The sequence below is a fragment of the Grampus griseus genome (assembly GCF_964374135.1).
Source record: "Grampus griseus genome assembly, chromosome: 6".
Lineage (NCBI taxonomy): Eukaryota > Metazoa > Chordata > Mammalia > Artiodactyla > Delphinidae > Grampus > Grampus griseus.
The window spans coordinates 93,318,133-93,324,828 of record NC_139000.1 but is presented as its reverse complement, the minus strand read 5'-3'; positions in this window follow the sequence as shown (position 1 = coordinate 93,324,828).

Genomic DNA, 6,696 nt, shown 5'->3' with positions numbered 1-6,696 from the left:
TGTCCTTATAAAAATTTGGGCACAGACATGCACATGAGAAGAACACCCTGTGAAATTTGGAGTTATGCTGTCACAAGCCAAGGAACTACCAACAACTGGAGAGAGGCCTGGGACAGAGCCTTCCTTAGTGCCTTCAGAGGGAACCTGGCCCTGCCAGCACCTGATCTCAGACACCCGGCATCCAGAGCTGTGAAACAGTACATTTCTGTTGTTCTCAGCTACCCACTCTGTGGTCTTCTGTTATGGCAGCTCCAGGAAACTAATACCTACTTTGTTTGGGTGATGACTGCCAGAGTAAACCCTCTCTGCACAGGGTGGGAGAGGAACATGAGATGCTGGAGGTCTCCATGTAGACACTCACCCCAGCCCTGTTATGGGCCCCTCCAGCCCCCTGCTCCATTGGCCTTTGCACTGCTTGGCTCTTCCCAGTAGGATGGCCAGAAAGGGGACCACTGCTTCTTAGTAGCCACTCAGCTGAGTCATCCCAAAATGTGTGAGGTTACTTCATCCCTGGCTTCAACCTGCTCTCTTTTTCTCTATGAGGTAATCAGGTTTTCATTCCTTTCCTGTCATTTTAGTGGGGCAAGTAGAGAGAAGAAAGGCATGAGCATGGTCAGCCTGCTATGCCTGACTGCAAGTCCCCTTGGGTCTTTGTACGGTACAGCTTTCCACAGCTGTTAACGAGCAGTACCTCTAGTTTTCTATCTGGACAGGGCAGACATATTCCCTGAGAAGACTGTCAAAGTTGTTACAGATAAAAATGTCACCTTCTTATAGAAGGAAAGGCAACCTCCTAACTAGTTTAATAATAATAATAATTAACAATAATGCTGTAAACAACACTTTCTAATTAGTGTGGTAAATTTAACATAACCTCACAAATTCTGGGACACTTGCCCCTCCAGGAGCTGGCATTTCACTTCTCTCCTCTTGAGCCTGGGCTAGACTGAGTGACTCTCTTGTAACAAAAATATGGCAAAGGAAAAACAGTCACTCGCCAGTGGACAAATCTGGCAGACACCAACTTAACCGACAGACACCGACTTAACCGACAGACCCAGGTGAGCATCACCAGGAAGAAACCTAGTTGAGGTCATACATGCCCTTATGTGGAGTGAGAAGGGTGCATCACCTCTGTGATATTCTGCACAGAAATCTCTAACCATAATCTAATCATGGAAAAACATCAAACAAACTCAGCTGGGGGGAAATTCTACAAAATAACTAATGAGCACTCTTCAAAAGTGCCAAGATTATAAAAGACAAGGAGACACTGAGGGGTCATGGCAGATTGGAGGGGACCAAGGAGACAGGACATCTTAATGTGACTTGGTGTCCTGGATTGGGTCCCAGTGGAAAAGGGGTTCTAAACAGAGCCTCTGGTTTAATTAACAGGATTTTACCAATGATCATTTCTCAGTTTTGACAAGTGGACTGTGGTTATGTAAGAGGTTAACATGAAAGGAAACCAAGTGGACTGTATATGCAAACTCTATCCTTGCAGCTCTTCTGGAAATCCAAAATTATTTCAAAGCATAAGTTTAGAAAAGTAAAATGAAAAGCAGAGCATGACCCTGATGCTATCTTTCACAGTTGTTGCTCCCTGTGCAGACCCAGCACCCTCCCCTTCCAATCTCCCTCTTCCGGACACCCCTCCATCCCCACTGTGGTCTCCTCTACTCTGTGGTCTAGAATCCCTGATTCTTCTGCTCTTTCCAGAGTTTCCTGGAACCCCCTGCACACCTCCTCATCGCCACCTCTACATTCAGGGAAGGAATATCTTGCACACAAGACCCGCAGACTCCTCACACCACTCTGACCAGCCCACGGGCCTCCTTGTCTTGGACACACCTCCGTGTCCCCACCGCAGTCCTCCCTGCCGCTCTCCACCCTCTGCGGACATAGTCACGGGCTGGCGTTCCTCTTGTCATCAGCCAGTCTCCTGCTCCGGGGTCCCGGATCTTTACTCCTCCCGGGTTTCCATCACTGTGATCGTCCTCCTCACCAACATGTTCTCAGCATGCTGCCAACGCAGACCCCAAGCCCCATGAAAACAGGGCTGTGCCCACTCTTTCAGTCCCCATCCTGCCCCCACTTCCTTGCAGGACTCGGAAGAGCTCCTGGTGCATCACAGACACCAGAAATGTGGTGAATGAACAACTGCCAGAAAAAGAGACGGACATGTTCTCTCCTTCTCAGTGTCCTCAGGAGGGGCCCTTCCTGAGGAGGAAGACTCGAAGGCTTTGCTTCAGGAATCCCTTTGATGGTAAGGATCAGGGAAGTCGCTAAGAAAACACTGGTTGGACTGCAGGTGCGGGGTATGTGTTGGTGGAGGGGAGTGGTGTGTGTGTGTGTGTGGTGTGATATTTGTACTTGTGGTGTGGGAAGTGGGGGGAATGGGATGCAAAGCCAGGGACAGCGTCGCCATGTGTGGTTGCCTGGGGTCCCCCATGGACTCACTCAGCCAAGGAAGAGTTAATCAGAAACTCAAGGATGCTGCAGCCTCCCCAGAGACCTGCAAGGAACAGGCCAGTCTGGCTCCAAGAGCAAACAGACGTGGGACAAGCTCCGACCCGGCAAACATTTCTGTCCTCACTTCCAGCTGGACTTGGGATTACCCAGCCAGGGATGAAGCACGCAGGCTTTGCCTGGAACAAGGGGCCTGAGAGGATAAACAGCCCAGCCATCTGCTCCATCTGCACCGGCACTTGAAGCCCATCCCATTAGGAGGGGAAAGAGCTGAAGACACCCAGATACAAAGATGTTTCTCAGGCACCCTGGCAAAGCTGCATCCTGTTCATTAGTTGCAAACTGCCTTTGTGGAATGGTCTGGATGGTGACCACTTGGATTAATCAAAAGATGATACAGTTACTGAATGTGTTGGCCACACCTCACTTATTTATTTTACTAAAAGGTTAATAAAAGAAAATGCCATTTATGTTGAACAATACCTTGATGATAATTGGATGTTTTTATCATTCGGAGGTGTATCCATACCTGCAATGCCTGAAGTGCATTATTATGAATGTCACATCCAAGGACTAGCAAAAGTTCTTGGATAAATGGGAGGGCAAAGAGTTTAACTATAGTGTCCTCAAAATACTAATGCACTTTCAAAGCAGGCTTAAACAATAAAGTTTATTACTTGCAAATAAAATATTGTTTTGATATTACCCACTTTAAAGCCCAATACTTGAGGAAAAGATTAATTTTTTTCAGTTTTTAAAGTGGAATCCAGAAAAAGGAAGGAGGTAGTGTTTCCATACTTGAAAGCTCTTGCATCCAATCAGAAATAAATGTATTTTTCAATTCCCACTTCATTTGAAACACCTTCTTTTAAAAGAGTATGAAGGATGCAAATACACCACATCTCTAAAAGACCCCACATTTTCACCTGTGCACGTGGCTATGATCCTGGACTTTACCTGACTGGACAGGCTAAACCCACCTTGTAGTGTCTGTTGCCAGTGGTGAAGTGCCACTTCCTGTGTCATTACTTTTGGTGGTGCTCTTTCTGTTGACATTCAGAAGGGAACGTAAAATCCACGGATGTGGTCTGAGAACGAGAGGACAAGCATACGTGGACCTCCAGTTTGGCCTCTCAGAGAGAGGTTTTTGTTTGAAGAGGAAATCATACGTCTCTTCACCCCTCATCCTTTAAAACAAAGCACCTTCTGCACACCAGCCCTGCCATCTTAAGACAGTGACCTCAAACACCCACAGTACATACTTGTTTCCAAAAGCAAAGTTTGACCGTAAAGGCCAAGTAGTCCTTTCATTGCCCTCCTGCTTTGGAAGGATTGAAAATGCTCCATCCCTAAGCAATATGGCATTTGTCCTCAAAAGCAGGACAGAACCCTCCCCGGTGGAAAGACCTGTTTCTGGGACACCACCCCAAGAATGTCTGGAAGCATGGCCACCACATGAGCAGAGCCACAGCCCTCAGTAGGGACAGCTTAGGTGGAGGTAGTCTGGGTACTTTCATACTGCTTGCCTCTCATCAGTTCACAAAAGCTGTTTCACGAACAAATGTTGGGTCAGTGGAAGTTCAAATAGGAGGCTCAGGGCCATCCCTGCCCCAGGGATACTTCCACCATTCCTGGAATTAGTCTGCTCAGGCTGCCATAACAAAACTCCACAAACTGAGGGGATTAAACAACAGAAATTTCTTTCTCGTAGTTCTGGAGGCTGGAAGTCCAAGATGAAGGTCTTCCCCAGGTTGGTTTCTGGTGAGAGCTCTCTTCCTGGCTTGCAGACGGCCGTCTTCTAGTTGTGTGTTCACATGGTGGAGAGAAAGCTTTGACATCTCTTCCTCTTCCTTAAGGTACCAGTCCTAGCAAATCAGGACCCCACCCTTATAACCTCATGTAACCTCAATTACTTCCTAAAAATCTTGTCTTCAGATACAGTCACATTGGGGGTTAAACTTCGACAGATGAATTGAAAGGGGCACATTCGGTCCACAGCAGTGGTCGTGTGATCTGCTCCTATTGACACTATTAACCACACCCCTTTTCTCTACTCACTCCATGTGGGCTTCTCAGACCACACTCTCCCCAGGTTTCCTTCCTATCTCTCCAGCCCCTCCACAGTTTCCATCGTGGACACTGGACATCCTTCCTGCTCTCTGTCCCCTGCTGTCTCCTTGTCTCACTCTTCACTCTACCCCAGATGAGGTCATCCCTATGCACAGCTTTATTGATGACTAGTTCCCAGTTCACAGAAGGAATGATGAGCCTGGGAGCCAAACATCAGCTCGAGTCCCAGATCTGCCACTTTCTAACTCTGCGGTCTCTGGCACATCACACCCCTACACCCAGTGTCTGTACCAGTAAGATGGGTAGGATTTACTCACCAATCATCCAGCCCAGTTTCCATCCCCACTATTCTACCTGTCACCTGCCCAAATCCCTGGGCTGCTGCTTTCTTTCCATTTTACTTCCGAAATGTTTGGTTTTGCCATCATTCCTTTGTTTTACTTTTCTAATTTTTACTACAAACATATACATTCCTAAAAGTATATATTGTTTACTTTTGCACGCTTTTGAACTTGAAAAAAATGGTGTTACCGAGTATACATTTTCTGTGATACTGCGGAACTGGGGCAATGGATGGGGTGTCCATGCAGGAATGAGATTAGAGTGAAGAATGTGTGCTGAAGGCCATGGAAAAGGCAGGGCCCACATGACAGCCCAGGATGGTGGGAGAGGAGGGGCTGAAGTGGGCTGGGCTGGGTTTCCACTAACTGTGGAGGCGGCAGCATCCCAGGAGAGCCTGGCACAATCGTGTTTGTACTTTAGGAACTTTCCTCCACACTCCAACTGCCGCATTGGGCATAGGCTTGGTGGGGGAGTGGGGGTGCAGGAGGAAGACCTCCCTCCCTCCTCAGCAGGACCCTGATACTAATACCTACTGCTTGCTGTTGATGGGGCTCCTTTTGTGTGCTGGACACATACTCACATCGATCATCTGTCTTGACGGTCTTAGAAAGTCTCCACGTTCACATAGAACTCTTCCTCTCCCTACTTTAACAACGGGGTGGGGCTGAGTCTGAGAGTTATTCCACCTGTAACCCACACCCCGTAACTGGTACATGGGGGACTAGGAACTTGTTGTAAAGCTTGAATTCCGAGGCTCTCTTGAATGCATTTCTCTGGTTAAGGAAAGAGGGGTGGATTTGTGAGATATGAGGGGCTGACACAGACGGGCTCTGCAGCTGATAGAGAAGGGAGAGGGAGGGGTTTTGCCTGCCTTGTGTGGCCGATAGTGATTTATCGGAGAGAGAAGGGGGTGGTTAGAGAATGAGATGATGAATTTGAGGGGCCTGAAATCTTCTCCATTAAAATGAAGAATGTATATACATATATATATATATATATATATGTACAACACAGTGGTTCATATACATATATATGAATCACTGTACTCTACACCTGAAACTAACACGACATTGTAAATCAACTATACTTCAATGAAATAGAAATTTAAATAGTGGAAAAAAATCAAAAGAATAGTAATATTTCATGACATAAAAATTAGAATAAATTGATATATCTATGTATAACTGAATCACTTTGCTGTACACCTGAAACTAACACAACATTGTGAATCAACTACATTTTTTGAATGAGAATAATTGAAATAAATAAATAATAAATAAATAATAAGTAAATAAATAAATTTCAGTATCAATTTAAAAAAATAGAAGAGTCCGGACGTGAGACCTGTGACCTCTGTGGCTTCTCCCTCCTCCATCACTCTGGTGGTATTTGGATGTAGTCCTTGCACAGCAATGCTGGACTCTTCACAGGTGTCACTTTACTGAACCCCACATCCTAAGAGAGAGGTCTTACCTTCCATTCATTCATTCATGCCACAATATGTGTTGGCCGCCCACCATGCGCCAGGCACTGCTCTAGGATCAGGGCACAGAGCTATCAACAAGGCAGGCAGGACCCGAACTCAGGCTCTTACAGTTCTGCGGGTCCTGCTGTGAGAACACCAGCTCCATTGCAGCATCATCTCTAAAGGCTGTGTGTCACTGTAGATGGCATGACAGCAATAACAGGAGATTTTCATTCAAAAAATCTGAAATATTGACCTTCACATTTTTTCTAAACCTAAAATCATAGAAAATAATGCAGATTTCCTACCTCCATGCATGTTACCCTAAAAGGAAAACACTAAACCTCTGC